We start from the raw sequence: 18,148 nt of genomic DNA, 5'->3' as shown, positions 1-18,148 counted from the left end.
TTCAAAATATGGGTTATAAAGGTTATTTATGGTAATTCAATTTTTTGAGAGGCTCTCTAGGAGACATCTGAGAATGAATAATGCATTTATAATAATAAATATTCAGCCTGTTGATATTCCAAGATTTGGAATCATGTTGTTATTTCTACTACCGTCTACTTACCATTTTTTCTTCAACTTCAGGAGGAAGAAGAAATTCGGTTTGGCCCCTAAGACCCTCACAAACTTTTACAGATGCACAATTGAGAGCATCCTGTTGGGCTGCATCACCACCTGGTACGGCAACTGCACCGCCCGCAACCGCAGGGCTCTCCAGAGGGTGGTGTGGACTGCCCAACACATCACCGGGGGCACACTGCCTGCCCTCCAGAACACCTACAGCATCCAATGTCACAGCAAGGCCAAAAAGATCATCAAGGACAACAAACTGAGCCACGGCCTGTTCACCCCGCTATCATCCAGAAGGCGAGTTCAGTACAGGTGCATCAAAGCTGGGACCGCTAGACTGAAAAACAGCTTCTATCTCAAGAACATCACTGTTAAATAGCCATCACTAGCTGGCTACCACCCGGTTACTCAACCCTGTACCATAGAGGCTGCTACATGTAATCACTGGTCACTTTAATAATGGAATACCAGTCACCTTAATAATGTTTACATACTGCTATACTCATTTCATATGTATATACTGTACTCTACTGTATTTTAGTCAATGCCACTCCAACATTGCTCATCCTAATATTTATACATTTCTTAATTCCATTCTTTTACTTTTAGACTTGTGTTTATTGTTGTGAATTGTTAGATACGACTGCACTGTTGGAGCTAGGAACACAAGCATTTCGTTACACCCGCAATAACATCTGCTAAATATGTACACTACTGTTCAAAGTTTGGGGTAACTTGGAAATGTCCTTGTTTTTGAAAGAAAAGCATATTTTTCGTCCATTAAAATAACATCAAATTGATCAGAAATACAGTGTAGACATTGTTAATGTTGTAAATGTCTATTGTAGCTGGAAACGGCAGATTTTTAATGGAATATCGACATAGGAGTACAGAGGCCAATTATCAGCAACCATCCCTCCTGTGTTCCAATGGCATGTTGTGTTAGCTAATCCAATTTTTTCATTTTAAAAAGCTAATTGATCATTACATTTTTTACATTTTAGTCATTTAGCAGACGCTCTTATCCAGAGCGACTTACAGTGGTGAATGCATACATTTCATACTTTTTTCCCCCCATTAGAAAACTCTTTGGCAATTATGTTAGCACAGCTGAAAACTGTTCTGATTAAAGAAGCAATAAAACTGTCCTTCTTTAGACTAGTTGAGTATCGGGAGCATCAGCATTTGTGGGTTCAATTACAGGCTTAAAATGACCAGAAACAAAGACTTTCTTCTGAAACTCGTCAGTCTAATCTTGTTGTGAGAAATGAAGGCTATTCCATGCAAGAAATTGTCAAGAAACTGAAGATCTCGTACAAAGCTGTGTGCTACTCCCTTCACAGAACAGCGCAAACTGGCTCTAGCCAGAATACCAGAATAGAAAGAGGAGTGGGAGGCCCTGGTGCACAACTGAGCAAGAGGACAAGTACATTAGAGTGTCTAGTTTGAGAAACAGACACCTCACAAGTCCTCAACTGGCAGCTTCATTAAATAGTACCTGCAAAACACCAGTCTCAATGTCAACAGTAAAGTGGCGACTCCAGGATGCTGGCCTTCTAGGCAGAGTTCCTCTGTCCAGTGTCTGTTGTTTTGCCCATCTTAATATTACATTTTTATTGGCCAGTCTGAGATAGGGATTTTTCTTTGCAACTCCAGCATCTCGGAGCCACCTCTTCACTGTTGACGTTGAGACTGTTTTTTTTGTGGGTACTATTTAATCAAGCTGCCAGTTGAGGACTTTTGAGGCAGTTTTATTGCTTCATTAATCGACAGACGTTCCGCTAGCGGAACCCCGTTCCGCCAGCGGAACCCCTAGCCAACAGCCAATGGCATCGTACGGTGCAAAATACAAAACCAACTAAAATACCACAATTCAATTTTCTCAAACAATGAACTATTTTACACCATTTTAAAGATAAGAATCTCGTTAATCTAACCACATTGTCCGATTTCAAAAAGGCTTTACAGCGAAAGCAAAACATTAGATTATGTCAGGAGAGTAGCCAACCAAAAATACTCACACAGCCATTTTCAAAGCAAGCATATATGTCACAAAAACCCAAACCAAAGCTAAATGCAGCACTAACCTTTGATGATCTTCATCAGATGACACTCCTAGGACATTATGTTATACAATACATGCATGTTTTGTTCAATCAAGTTCATATTTATATCAAAAACCAGCTTTTTACATTAGCATGTGATGTTCAGAACTAGCATACCCACCGAACACTTCAGGTGAATTTACTAAATTACTCATGATAAACGTTGACAAAATACATAAATTATTTTAAGAATTATAGATACAGAACTCCTTTATGCAATCGCTATGTCCGATTTTAAAATATATTTTCGGCGAAAGCACATTTTGCAATATTCTGAGTACATAGCTCGGCCATCAAGGCTAGCTATTCAGACCCGCCAACGTCGGGCAGCCTAAACTCAGAGTTACTATTAGAAAAATTGGATTACCTTTGCTGTTCTTCGTCAGAATACACTCCCAGGACTTCTACTTCAACAACAAATGTTGTTTTGGTTCCAAATAATCCATAGTTATATCCAAATACCTCCGTTTTGTTCGTGCATTCAGGCCACTATCCGAAGGGTAACGCGCGAGCGCATTTCGTGACAAAAAATTCAAAATATTCCATTACCGTACTTAGAAGCACGCTGTTTAAAATCTATTTTTATGCTATTTTTCTCGTAAAATAGCGATAATATTCCAACTGGGCAACATTGTATTCATTCAAAGAGAGAAAGAAAAAAATGGCGAGTTCTCATAACCGCGCATCTCCAGTCTCACTGTCCCCAGGCTGACCACTTACAAACTCTGCTCCTATACTTTGCCCAGAGACAGCAGACACCCCATTCCACTTTCTAGCGGCTTTAGAGAGCCAATGGAAGCCTTAGAAAGTGTCACGTAACAGCACAGATGCTGTAATTTTGATAGAGATGCAACGGAAGGACAACAAATTGTCAGACAGGGCACTTCCTGCATGGAATCTTCTCAGGTTTTGGCCTGCCATATGAGTTCTGTTATACTCACAGACACCATTCAAACAGTTTTAGAAACTTTAGAGTGGTTTCTATCCAAATCTACTAATTATATGCATATTCTAGTTTCTGGGCAGGAGTAGTAACTAGATTAAATCGGGTACGTTTTTTATACGGCCGTGAAAATACTGCCCCCTATCCCAAAACAGGTTTTAAGGTATCTTCACTTTTACTTAAGTATGACAGTTGGGTACTTTTTCCACCACTGCAGATATGCATTTGTTGGTCACAGATACCTTAAAAGATTTAGGGGCTTGGATCTGAAAACCAGTCAGTGTCTGGTGTGACCACCATTTGCCTCATGCAGCTCAACACATCTCCTTCACATAGTTGATCAGGCTGTTAATTGTGGCCTGTGGAATGTTGTCCCACTCCTCTTTAATGGCTGTGGGAAGCTGATAGATATTGGCGGGAACTGGAAATTGCTGTTGTACACGTCAATCCAGAGCATCCCAAAAACATGTTCAATGGGTGACATGTCTGGTGATTATGCAGGCCATGGAAGAACTGGGACATTTTCAGCTTCCAGGAATTGTGTACAGATCCTTGCGACATGGGGCCGTGCATATTCATGCTGAAAAATTAGGTGATGGTGGTGGATGAATGGCACCACAATGTTCCTCCGGATTTCGTCGCAGTATCTCTGACAATTCAAATTGCCAATGATAAATGCAATTGTTTTCGTTGTCTGTAGCTTATGCTTGCCTATACCATAACCCCGCCACCACCATGGGGCACACGTTGAAATCAGCAAACCGCTTGCCCACACAACACCCGGTCCAGGCGCAGATGACATCCTTGATGGCCATCGAAGGTGAGCATTTGCCCACTGAAGTTGGTCACAACGACGAACTACAGTCAGGTCAAGACCCTGGTGAGGACGACAAGCATGCAGATGAGCTTCACTAAGATGGTTTCTGACAGTTTGTGCAGAAATTCTTCGTTGTCCGGGTGGCTGGTCTCAAACAATCCCGCTGGTGAAGAAGCTGGGTGTGGAGGTCCGGGGCTGGCGTGGTTACACGTGGTCTGTAATTGTGAGGCTGATTGGATGTACTGCCAAATTCTCTAAAATGACTTTGAGAATTATGTTAGAGAAATTAAATTAAATTCTCTGGCAACAGCTCTGGTGGACATTCCTGCAGTCAGCATGCCAATTGCATGCTCCTTCAAAACTTTAGACATCTGAGGCATTGTGTTGTGTGTTTAGAGTGGCCTTTTATTGTCCCCAGCACAAGGTGCACCTGTGTAATGATCATGCTGTTTAATCAGGTTCTTGATATACCACATCTGTCAGGTGGATGGATTATCTTGGCAAAGGAGAAATGCTCACTAACAGGGATGTAAACAAATTTGTGCACATAATTTGAGAGAAATAAGGTTTTTGTGCATATGGAACATTTCTGGGATATTTTATTTCTGCTCATGAAACATGGGACCAACACTTTACATGTTGCATTTATATTTATTTTAAGTGTAGATCTCTCTGAGAAGAGGCGTGAATGTGGATAATATCAGTGTTGCCATTATTAAAAACAATTTAAGGATTATTTGTATGTGAATTGGATACAAGATGCCTGGTGTAGCTTTCGGTAACACTTAATTTGAAGGCTATCTGCGGTACTTCATAACACATTCATAAAATATACACCTCACATTCAAAAGCAGTAAATAATCATTTGTTACTCATCTTTCATATGTACAGCCCTGTAGACCTCTGAATGTAGACAGAGAGGACTTTAATTGAAATTTAACACAAGGTGTAGGATGCATCTTTCCTCATAACACCTTTCTTTGTACGTGGCTCTCTGAGTCTCTCACTGAGAAAAGCTGGACCACAGAGTCATCATCATCAATGGGGATCTATTCTGAGAGATGTTGTCGGGGGAAACTCTGGTCTGTTGACGTGCCATTGGGAGCAGAGAGCAGAGGCGTTGTTTAATGCTGCATCCACCTCTCACACTGCGCTCCTTCCTGCCTTTTCCCTGATGTATGCACTTAATCAGCCATGCTAAATTAAGCAGGCCATCTAAACAATCACTCAACAGCCTGTGTGTGACTCTCAGGGTTTAATTTAAAACTTCAAAAACTCAGATACAATTAAGGTGGTTAGGTCCCATCTGGTGCCTTTTCACACTTTGATGGATCTGGGGATGCTAGCGAATAATGCAAGGTACAGGGGGGCCTCGCATGCGAGCATGTACACACACAAATGCACACGCACACCAGAGGGAAATACAGAAACTTTTACATTGTCTTCTGTAGATTAACACCTACACGACTGTTGCATTTCCTCACAGTACAGTTCCCAGTATCACATAAAGGAATGACATTTACTGGCTTGATGTGAAAGTGAACGAGGTGTCCCAGGTGTTGTCAGAATGACTCACTGTTTCTGAAGGTTCCTTTGCCCTCAAGGAGTTTGTGTTTTACTACAGAGAAGGATTTATTTTTGTTAAAGGGATAGTTCGGGAAATTGGCAATGAAGCCCTTTATCTACTTCCCCAGAGTGAGATGAACTCGTGGATACCATGTTTATGTCTCTGCGTCCAGTATGAAGGAAGTTGGAGGTAGTTTTGTGAGTTCAAGCTGAACGCAGAGACATAAAAATGATATCCGAGTTCATCTAACTCTGGGGAAGAAAATAAAGGTCTTCATTGCCAAAATACATAATTATCCCTTTAAACTTATGTTGAACATAACCAGCACATTTTAGAGGTCAGACTTTTCAGTTACACCTAATGCTGTTGTTAGAGGTCTAAGAAATGTCCTCCATATCAAGGTCCAATCAAGATTTATTTCTTTCATTTTGAAAATGACATCAAGAATCAAAGTGTAAATAGTATATTCACAGAGGAACAGTACATGCCGTACCCCTGCCAAGCGATAACATTCATTACTAACCCATCAAAGAAGAGACAGCTCTTTTTTGTGCCTTTTGGGAAGTTACTGCATTTATTTAATTCAGATTTGAAATACATATTTTATTGTTCACCTACAGCATATTTTTGCACTTAGAACAATGACATTTACATTTCCAATTATTTTTTAATTATGGGTATGAGAGATGAAATGTAAGAAATCTATCCAAGAGCTCAAAGAAAACTGAAGGTAGGTAAAGATTTTCTCTAGTACTTGTCTTTATTTTAGCCAATACTTTTTCGAATGCAGACAGACATGCTTAGAAATAACAATATCTCCACATGGCCCACATTTCTCAAGTCTTCCTGTAATGCCCTGGCCATAGAGAGGGGTTTTTGTTCTTTATTTTGGTTAGGCCAGGGTGTTACATTGGGTGGGCGTTTTATGTTCTTTTTCTATGTTTTTGTATTTCTTTGTTTTGGGCCGTGTGTGGCTCCCAATCAGGCACAGCTGAAGTTCGTTGTGGTTGATTGGGAGTCACACATAAGTGCATGTTTTTCCATTGGGTTTTTGTGGGTAATTGTTTCTGTCATTGTGTTTCACCTGACAGGACTGTTTGGCTGTCAGTTTCCTTATTTTGTAGTTTGTATAGTGTTCTTGCTTAATTAAATATGATGAACACTAACTCCGCTGCGTTTTGGTCCACTCTCTCGCACGGCAGTCGTTACAGAATTACCCACCACAAAAGAACCAAGCAGCGGAGGAAGGAGCAGCACCAGGAGAGCAGCATGATGGACTCATGGACGTGGGAATAGATACTGGACGGAGAGGGACCATGGACTCAGGCTGGGGAGTATCGCCTCCCGCAGTGGGAGATCGAAGCGGCGAGAGCGGAGAGGCGATGGTATGAGGAGAGAGAGCGCAACAGGCACGAGAGGCAGCCTCCTCCTCGGACCAGGCCTCCAGTGGATCTCCCCATCCTGGTCAGTCCTGTGCCACCTCCCAGGACTAGGCCGCCTGTTCGGAGCCGCCAGAGTGGCCCGCCTGTTCGGAGCCGCCAGAGTGGCCCGCCGTGCCGGATCCGCCATCGCGGCCCGCCAGCCGGGCGCAGCCATCGCCGCCCGCCAGCCGGGCGCAGCCAGGGTCGTCCGCCAGCCAGCCAGGCGCAGCCAGCCGGGCGCAGCCAGGGTCATCCGCCAGTCGGGCGCAGCAAGGGTCGCCCGCCAGCCATCGCCGCCCGCCTGTTCGGAGCCGCCAGAGTGGCCCGCCGTGCCGGATCCGCCATCGCGGCCCGCCGTGCCGGATCCGCCATCGTGGCCCACCGTGCCGGATCCGCCATCGCGGTCCGCCAGCCGGGCGCAGCCATCGCGGCCCGCCAGCCGGGCGCAGCCATCGCCGCCCGCCAGCCGGGCGCAGCCAGGGTCGTCCACCAGCCAACCAGGCGCAGCCAGCCGGGCGCAGCCAGGGTCATCCGCCAGTCATCGCAGCAAGGGTCGCCCGCCAGCCGGGCGCAGCAATCGCCGCCCACCAGCCGGGCGCAGCCAGGGTCGTCCGCCAGCCAACCAGGCGCAGCCAGCCGGGCGCAGCCAGGGTCATCCGCGAGTCGGGCGCAGCCAGGGTCGTCTGCCAGCCGGGCGCAACAAGGGTTGCCCGCCAGCCGGGCGAAGTCAGGGTCGCCCACCAGACCTTCGGCGCGGCCAGGTGCGCCACCTAAGAGGGCGATGCCAAGGGTGGGGCAGAGGCCACGTCCCGCACCTGAGCCGCCGCCGTAAGAAGGCCCACCCAGACCCTCCCCTTCAGTGTCAGGTGTTGCGGCCGGAGTCCGCACCTTGGGGGGGGGGGTACTGTAACGCCCTGGCCATAGAGAGGGGTTTTTGTTCTTTATTTTGGTTAGGCCAGGGTGTTACATTGGGTGGGCGTTCTATGTTCTTTTTCTATGTTTTTGTATTTCTTTGTTTTGGGCCGTGTGTGGCTCCCAATCAGGCACAGCTGAAGTTCGTTGTGGTTGATTGGGAGTCACACATAAGTGCATGTTTTTCCGTTGGGGTTTTGTGGGTAATTGTTTCTGTCATTGTGTTTCACCTGACAGGACTGTTTGGCTGTCAGTTTCCTTATTTTGTAGTTTGTATAGTGTTCTTGCTTAATTAAATATGATGAACACTAACCCCGCTGCGTTTTGGTCCACTCTCTCGCACGGCAGTCGTTACACTTCCACAGTTTTCCTGGCTGCTGGAGAGTTTTATTGAGGAATGCATAATGTGAAGACCATTGCCACTCAGTTTTAAGACTATATTGAGGCAAGGGGCTCGCCCAAGCATAGTGAATGATGCACCATAATGTATTCTGCCCATCTGAAGCGGGAAAACAAAATATTTTACCTACTAGCACCCTGCAGTGACAAAAATAAATGAGCACATTTACAATGCTCTGTCAATGTGAATATGGCATACATAGTATGCCTGCCTGTCTGCTGTGTGAACATTTAACCGAATGCTGTTTAACATTAGGCTTGGACCTCCTCTGTCTAGGAACACATGGAGCTTTGAAGTTAAGGGCCAGAATTAACAATTTTTCATGGGAGTTTCAGTAGATTTCCTCACTGAAGGACATAGTGATAGGAGATGAAGGCCCACCCGTTGTAAAAAAGTGGGTAGAGAAAAAAACCCTCTTCACACAGTTTAAGATAGAATTTAATTCATATTTTGAAATTATCAGTAAGTGTAAAAGCAATACATACCATAAAACTTTGACAAATTGAAAATGTATCTCAATATGTAATACCCCTGTCTATGTACTGTTGTTTGTATATGTCTGTTTTTGTATTTGTTTTGTTCATAATAATAATAATAATTAAAAAACTGTCAAGCACCCAAGCTAACTTGCTAGCTACTTCCAGACACAAATGAGAGAACAGCTCACTGAACATAGGCTGTTTTCATGTTATCCAGAGCGTTGGTGACTGTAACTGTGCTGCTGGCAACAATTTAATTACGTTTGTTTCATGACGTTTACAAACACTGGCCAGATTCAATGGGTGTTGAGCATTCGTAAATTCATCAGCTATTCTGTGTTCTGGCACACTCAGACCAGAGTCTTTTGTTAAGACATGTAGCTAGCTATGTAGCTACATGTAATGAACCATAATCCCACCTCATGTTTAGCTAGCTAGCTAGCTAGCTAAACCATAATCCCAACTCATGATGTTACTACCCTGCAGGTATCTAACCAACCAGGTTCAATGTTAGCTAGCTAACATTAGGCTATAACTAGTCCAGCAAATGGTTCTGAGATACAAATAATAAGATCATACACATAACATTAGCTAGCGAGCCAGCCAGCTAGCGTTAGTTAGCTAACAGTAAACTTTAACTTGAAATGAAACCACTTTCTGTCAAAATTAGAAATGTGTAATATCTGAAAATATAGCTAGCTAGACTATCTTACCCGTATAGATCATGGATGGACACGCCTCCTGTCAGATGCCATGTTTTCCCTTAGCTTGAAGAAGTAATCCGGAGACAGGTGTTTTCTCCATCTCCTTAGCTATCATACTCGAATTCCACTGATTTCAAAAGTCGGTCTTCCAGAAAGTGGAGAGCATACACGTGACGTTAGCTAGCGAGCCAGGCAGCTAACGTTAGCTAGCTAACAGTACACTTTAACTTGACATTAGGTTTATGCAGTTTTACTATGCAATACATTTAAAAAAAGCTGCGTTAGACAGTATTACTTACACGTACTGACCAGCTCAAATAGACAGAAGCATGCTATATGGCAGACCAATCCAAACTCATCTCTCGGCATGTCCAGCCCACTCATTATCTCAGCCAATCATGGCTAGCAGGAAGGTTGCTGACTTTTTCTGTGGCTAAACCAACTAGGCTCGTAATTTTAACAATTTTATTCGTATTTACAGATGGCAAACAAGTTTGTTATTAAGGCACATGAAAGTTCACATGTTCGAGAAGGCATTTCTGCCAAAAAAACACATTTTGATAAAAAAAAATGTTTACGTTCAAACGGCTCTCCTGTGAAGTAGTGACTCACGACATACGTCTAGTTTCCTGAAACGGGTCACATTTCGACTGGTGGTGATAGTGGCACACACAATCACAAACATAATGAGATCTTGATTCTCCCCTTGGGGATATCACACATCAGTGAGTCTAGATACAAAGTCATGGCTGGGTATCTATATCCACAGGTTCTAAGAATTCTGATACGAGATTTTGTTTTAACACGCCTGCATCCATGTGCTGGCTGTTCTAATTGACAGAGAAAACAAACACTGATTCTGATGAGAGGGTGTACTTGCTTCGGTCAAAATATCTGTTTTCAGTTCCACTGTATTTGGAAAGTCCCCTATAGACCATCTATTAGGGACTGTCCAAATAAAGTGCCGCCCTGTTTTCTTCTCTCCTCTCTGTCAGAAGAGAAGGCTCAACAAGAAACCTTTGGATCATATGTCAGGTTTCAAGGACCCACATTAAAAGTAGTACTGGACTAAAACACACTTTCAATCGAGATTTCATCAATAATGTTTTTAATTTCAGGACTATAGGCTCCCAAACACTACAGCAGTGGATAGCTAAAGCCATGACGTCAAAGTGATTCAACCAAGCCTCTGTGAACATCACGTTAGCAAAGTGTGTGGTTTGTAAAATAGTACTTATTATGTAAAGGTAACTGCCAATATAATGGAAACACTTGAGTAAATTAGGGATATAAAGTATATTGAAACCAGGTGTTTCCACACAGGTGTGATTCCTAAGGTATTTAAGCAATTAACATCCCATCATGCTTAGGGTCATGTATAAAAATGCTGGGCTGGCCATTATTTTGGCTACAATGGCAATGCCCTCATAGGATGAGAATGCTCCCAACCAAAGGGCACGAGTGGTTACTGAATGGTTTGGTGAGCATGAAAACAACATAAACCAAATGCCACGGCAGTCTCAGTCACAAGATCTTAACACAATTGAACACTTATGGGAGATTCTGGAGCTGTGCCAGAGACACCAACATCAACAAAACATCCACCAACATCAACAAAACACCAAATTATGGAATTTCTCGCTGAATAATCTTGTCTCATGCCTCCAATAGAGTTCAAGACACTTGTAGAATTTATGCCAAGGTGCATTAACGCTGGTCTGGCTTGTGGTGGCCCAATGCCCTATTATGACATTTTATGTTGGTATTTCCTTTATTTTGGCAGTTACCTGTAGTTGAGACCACCACTTTTATGCCAATTTATAGATATTGAAAAATCCATTAAATTGTAATTTCCTTTCCTACTGGCTGATTGGCTATTGTGCATTCCATGCATTCCATTGTTTTCAAAATGCCATACATTATCGGTTAATTTCCTCATCCCTGTCTTGTGGGTACATGTGCTAATTTTAAATCAGGGCCTTACCAGTTATATGCACAGTGTGATTCTTATTATTTTGTTTTAATTGTGCCCTTGGAATGGTACCATTTCCTAACAGCTACGGGGATTAAAAACACAGTCACTTGCTTGTATTCATTTACACACAAACACAGGTATGATGTCTAACCTACTGTATAACATTTTCTTATACAAGCTCTGTTCAGGTCTTTTGTGGCCAGCATCCATCTTGTTTAAAGGATTATAATTCTCCTCTCATTTCATTGAGCTTTATGAGAGTGATCCTTTTAGACAGGGTGGGAACAGCAGTAATAAGCATTGGTTGTCTGACTTGAACCAAGGGAGTCTAGACTCCTTGGTCCAGGGAAATAACTCATGCATGATACACCTGCACACCACTAAGACCATGATTAAGAAAACATGATTTCATTTGGAGTGTAATTATACCACCAGTCTGCAAAATAGAAATATAATTTCCCTTAAAATAATTTAATATAGTTTGAAATTTGAAAAAGGTCTCACTGTGTTTTGATATTAATCGAGATGCATTCCGGAAGAGCGAGGCATCCTACTGAGAATACATATTTAATAACTTGAAGAAACAGAGGGTTATATACACTACATTACCAAAAGTATGTGGACACCTGCTTGTTGAACATCTCACTGCAAAATCATGGGCATTAATACTGACTTGGGCCCCTATAACAGCCTCCACTCCTCTGGGAAGGCTTTCCACTAGATGTTGGAACATTGCTGCCGGGGACTTGCTTCCATTCAGCCGCAAGAGCATTAGTGATTTCGGGCACTGACGATGTTGGGCGATTAGGTCTGGATCTCAGTCGGAGATCCAATTCATCCCAAAGGTGTCCGATGGAGTTGAGGTCAGGGCTCTGTACAGGCCAGTCAAGTTCTTCTACACCGATCTCAACAAACCATTTCTGTATCGACCTCGCTTTGTGCACAGGGGCATTGTCATGCTGAAATAGGAAAGGGCCTTCCCCCAAACTGTTGCCACAAGGTTGGAAGCAAAGAATCATCTAAAATGTCATTGTATACTGTAGCGTTAACATTTTCCTTCACTGGAACTAAGGGGCTTAGCCTAAACCATAAAAAACAGCCCCAGACCATTATTCCTCCTCCACCAAACTTTACAGTTGGCACTATGCATTGGGGCAGGTAGCATTCTCCTGGCATCTGCAAAATCCAGATTCATCCGTCAGACTGCCAGATGGTGAAGCGTGAAACACATTCTCATCACTCCAGAGAATGTTGTCCACTGCTCCAGAGTCCAATGGCGGTGAGCTTTACACCACTCCACCCGACGCATGGCATTGAGCATTGTGATCTTAGGCTTGTGTGTGGCTGCTCGGCCAGGAAAACTAATTTCATGAAGCTTTCTGAAAAACAGATCTTGTGCTGACGTTGCTTCCAGAGGCAGTTTGGAACTCGGTGGTGAATGTTGCAAGTGAGGACAGACAATTTTCAGCGGACCCGTTCTGTGAGCTTGTGTGGCCTAACACTCTGCGTCTGAGCCGTTGTAGCTCCTAGACATTTCCATTTGACAAACTGACTTGTTGGAACGATGGCATCCTATGATGTTGAATGTCACTGAGCTCCTTAGTAAGGCCATTCTACTGCCAATGTTTTTTTTATGGAGATTGTATGGCTGTGTACTTTATTTTATACACTTGTCAGCAACGGGTGTGGCTGAAATAGCCGAATTCACTAATTTGAAGGGGTGTCCACATACTTTCTTATATATAGTGTATGTAGCCAAGTGGTAAAAGCACATAGCTGTATTCATTTATATCCACTAGATGGCAGTGTACCTTTAAGAGAACAGTAAATAATGTGTGCAAAGTGTTATGGGATTGAGCCAGCACAGTGTGTAAGAGTGAGATCAAGCAATTAAATTGGAGAGCTGTTGTAATCATCTGCAATGTATAAGAGTTTGTTTTGTAATATTTATGCCAGATGGTCATGTTAATACTTTCAGATTGACATGAGGATGTTAGCTTCTTGCTAGCTGAATACTAGTGTTCTCTTGGGAACCACATTGTTGAGTTAATAACATTATTTGAAGGGTTTGTAATTATTATATTTACATATTTTATTAATGAAGCGTCCGTGTTTATTATTTTGTTTCATTTTCAAAATATAAACATATTTATATTGTTGAAATGTCATTTCCCTCAGTGCTGTATGGGTGAGATGAGGATCTACTGTTCCCTGTGGGGTTAGGGTATCACCTGGACAGTGTGTTTGTAAGTATTCATGCTGTGTTTTATGACTTAATTTATTTAGACTTAATGCAAGAAGTAATTTTGTTTATTGTCATCTTGTACTCAGACGTTTCAAATGTTAGAAAGTCTATTCTAACTGTGAACATTGGTCTTTGTATTTTCTGTTTGATTTTATAGAAAGCAGAGCCACTACCGTTTATGCATTTATCTTTGAACTTATTGTAAAAATTGTTTAATGCACTTTACTAACAGGTTTATTTCACTTGATGGTGATTCAGACTGAACTTTATGGTGACTTCACCTTGCAGTGATTTTCCTCCTACATTACCCTATTTGAAATGTAAGCTTTGACAGAATAAACATCCTCAAATTAGTTTTGCATCCTGTACTGGGTTTGATTTCGCCAGGCTACATATAGGCTGGTAACAAGAATGTGATTGTGTCACAAACTGCAGAAAGGAAAGAATAGCAAGTAATTATTTAAGTAGTAGATACACACAAGTCACGCCCCACTACACACTGCAAGTATACTCTGTAAAGATGTTGATTATGTAGAAATAACATACATACATAATCCCAGGGACATATTATTGACTTATTATTGACATATTACTGATGGACCCTTTTTTCCTTGAAAATCTTTTTTTAAGCATGCCGACATCCAAAATGTATTCATTATGTACTAGTCACACACTTCACTCAGAGCAATTCATTAGTCCACAAAACTGGGCCAAGTATTGTAAGGCACTCTGAGCTGTTCACAGCAGAGGCTACCTCACTGAGCTGAAACAGAAGACCTGCCACTGCTGTCAGCCTGTCCCTTGGTGCCACACTGGGCCAAAACGACAAGGGTCTCTGCACGGTCCACAGTGTTGACTCCATTTAACCAAACATAACGATTCTCTAGCACTTCACTTTTGTTCTGCTTTTTGTGGTTGACAGTCAGGTCATGAAACGTATGGTTTTATGGAACAGTAGTTGTCTACCAGCCATTACATTTTGTATCTACCTCCTGTCTTCTACTAATTAAATTGAACTTTACATTTGCACAAACAATCCACCTTGCTCTCTTTCATCCCATAACTCTACTTTTATTATTTTAAACAAACATGTTCTCTTATCACCGTGACCTAGATGAGGTACTGGTGGTTGCAGCTGAAGTCAGTCAAATACATCTTCATTTTCACAGAGCTAAATGGAGTTCAGTTCAAAGCTTTTCTCACAATGTGATTCACAGTGTGGAAGTAGGTATGGGGGAGGAGATTGAGGGATGGAGCTCTTATAGCTAAACTCTCTTGTTTTATTTGCATATGTAATCCTCGTGGATCTTTGATATTGCTTGCCTGGAGTTTCAAGTGAGTAATTGAGCAGGGATTATCTGGCCGTGCAGGTAAACTGCTTGGAGTTCAGTCAAACCATACTGCAGATATGTTGACTGATAAACATTTATCAGCTCTGTATAGGACAACACTCTCCTGTTGTAGGTGGAATGGTTGCTGGTGTTTTAAAAATAACAGAAAGTAACAATTTTAGGTATCTCTATGAGCCTTCGTTTATGAGCTTTATGGTGCATAAGAAATGACAGATCTTTAGTAAGTGAAATTGTTGAGACACAATGCTTCCCAGTGGAGTGTGAATTTACTGAGACAAATCAAATGTATTGGTCACATAAACAGATTTAGCAGATGTTATTGTGGGTGTAACTAAATGCTTGTGTTCCAAGCTCCAACAGTGCAGTAGTATCTAACAATTCACAACAATACACACACATCTAAAAAGTAAATTAATGGAATTAAGAAAGAAATGTTAGGATGAGCAATGGCGGATTGGCATTGACTAAAATACAGTAGAATACAGTCTATACATATGAAATGAGTATAGCAGTATGTAAACATTATTAAAGTGACTAGTGTTCCTTTATTAAAGTGACCAGTGATTCCATTACTATGTATATAGGGCAGCAGCCTCTAAGGTGCAGGGTTGAGTAATCGGGTGGCCTTGAGATAGAAGCTGTTTTCAGTTTCTCGGTCCCAGCTTTGATGCACCTGTACTGACCTCACCTTCTGGATGATAGCAGGGTGAACCCGGCTGTGGCTCGGGTGGTTGATGTCCTTGATTATCTTTTTGGCCTTCCTGTGACATTGGGTGCTATAGGTGTCCTGGAGGGAAGGCAGTGTGCCCCGGTAATTTGGAGACCTCTAGAGAGCTCTGTGGTTGTGGATGGTGCAGTTGCTGTACTAGGTGGTGATACAGCCCAACAGGATGGTCTCAATTGTGCATCTCTAAAAGTTTGTGAGGGTCTTAGGGGCCAAGCCGAATTTATTCTGCCTCCTGAGATTGAAGAGGCTCTGTTGCGCATTCTTCACAACACTGTCTGTGTGGGTGGACCATTTCAGATTTTCAGTGATGTGTACGCTAAAGAGCTTGAAGCTTTTCACCTTCTCCACTGCTGTCCCGTTGATGTGAATAGGGGCGTGCTCCCTCTGCTGTCTCCTGAAGTCCACGATCACTTTGTTTTGTTGACGTTGAGGGAGAAGTTATTTTCCTGGCACCACTCCGGCAGGACAATCACCTCCTCCCTTATTGGTAATCAGGCCTACTACTGTTGTGTTGTCTGCAAACTTGATTATGGAGTTGGAGGCATGCGTGGCCATTGACTATAGCTCAGTCTTTAACACCATAGTGCCCTCCAAGCTCATCATTAAGCTCGAGGCCCTTGGTCTGAACCCCGCCCTGTCTGAACCCCGCCCCCAGGTGGTGAAGGTAGGAAACAACACCTCCACTACGCTGATCTTCAACATGCAGGCATGGGTGAACAAGGAGTACAGGAGGGGGCTGAGCACACATCCTTGTGGGGCCCCTATGTTGAAGATCAGCATAGTGGAGGTGTTGTTTCCTACCTTCACCACCTGGGGGCGGGGTTCAGACAGGGCGGGGTTCAGACCCAGGGCCTCGAGATTAATGATGAGCTTGGAGGGCACTATAGTGTTAAAGGCTGAGCTATAGTCAATGAACAGCATTCTTACATAGGTATTCCTCTTGTCCAGATGGGATAGGGCAGTGTGCAGTGAGATTGCATCATCTGTGGATCTATTGGGGCGGTATGCAAATTGAAGTGGGTCTAGGGTGTCAGGTATAGGTGGAGGTGATATGATCCTTAACTAGCCTCTCAAAGCACTTCATGATGACAGAAGTGAGTGCTACAGGACGATAGTCTTCTAGTTTAGTTACCTTTGCTTTCGTGGGTACAGGGACAATGGTGGACATCTTGAAGAAGTCAGGACAGCAGACTGGGATAGGGAGAGATTGAATATGTCAGTAAACATTCACATTTTTAGTGAGCTAATAATGGTCTGCTAATTAAAATGTTGAGACATCTAGTGTATTTTTGGTATCAACAGTTTGACAAATCCATTAAGAGTACATTTAAATGACAAATGATAAAGTGAACCAAAGTTGCTCATTGATGAAAGCCTGTTGCCAATACAAACAGGAAATTGCATTCTTAAACCAGATAGAGAACATCAGAAAAATGCTGAATACAAATTATTTTTCACAAAGTATTAGGCCAACAAATGAATAAATGTTTAACAAGGCCCTATTTCGGGGGGAAATAAACTGCTGTTTAGCCCATGAGTTTCATTAGTTTACACTGTATACAGTGCCCAATAGCCTTTCTACTGCTGTTTTTGACTAATGCGATAACAGGATGTGCAGATTTTATGATTTGTATGTTATTCAATTTAGCATCCTGGAGCTGGCACAACACAGTACTGCTAATCCTTAATAAAGCCATGTCAAATCAGCAGTACAATATACACACAAACATGTATTTACAGTACTGTTATTAATTAGTGTGTTCAGGGTCGATAAAGTGCTTTATCCATCAGGGGAATGCTCCCTACATATTAACCGGAATGTTTACAGCAGAAAGCAAAACAGTGAAAAATAGGCTTAAGAACCGAGATAGGTAACTGGTTGGATAGATGCCACCAGGGTACTCTGCTCCAGTCAGAGAGCAAGCAGACGACAGAGACAGTGCCAAAACTCAAATATTTATTTAGGACTGGCAGTTGGACATGGTAAAGGTTGGTGTGTGGTTCTGCAACAAAGGAGAGACAACATGAGCAGGTTGCATAACATAAAAGGTGTTAATTTTCAGCTTCAAGATGTAATGTGCACAAGTACAGTGAAATATGGGGGGGAAACTGAGAAATGGCTTTAAATACAAACTAAAGGTGTGAATGAGCCTATCAGGGCAGTCCTGATCATTAGTGGCAGGTGTGTGATTGCAAGGAAATAGTCAAAAGGTGAAATCCTCTTGCTTGATCAAGTCCATCTCAGTCCAGTGGTGGTTCTAGACCATTTCAATTGGGGGGGCCAAGGTGGGACCAGTTGTACTGTTAGAGGGGCCAGTTACATTAGACGTTAT

The sequence above is a fragment of the Salmo trutta genome, chromosome 25 (assembly GCF_901001165.1).
Source record: "Salmo trutta chromosome 25, fSalTru1.1, whole genome shotgun sequence".
Classification (NCBI taxonomy): domain Eukaryota; kingdom Metazoa; phylum Chordata; class Actinopteri; order Salmoniformes; family Salmonidae; genus Salmo; species Salmo trutta.
Note: the sequence above shows the minus strand (reverse complement) of the source record.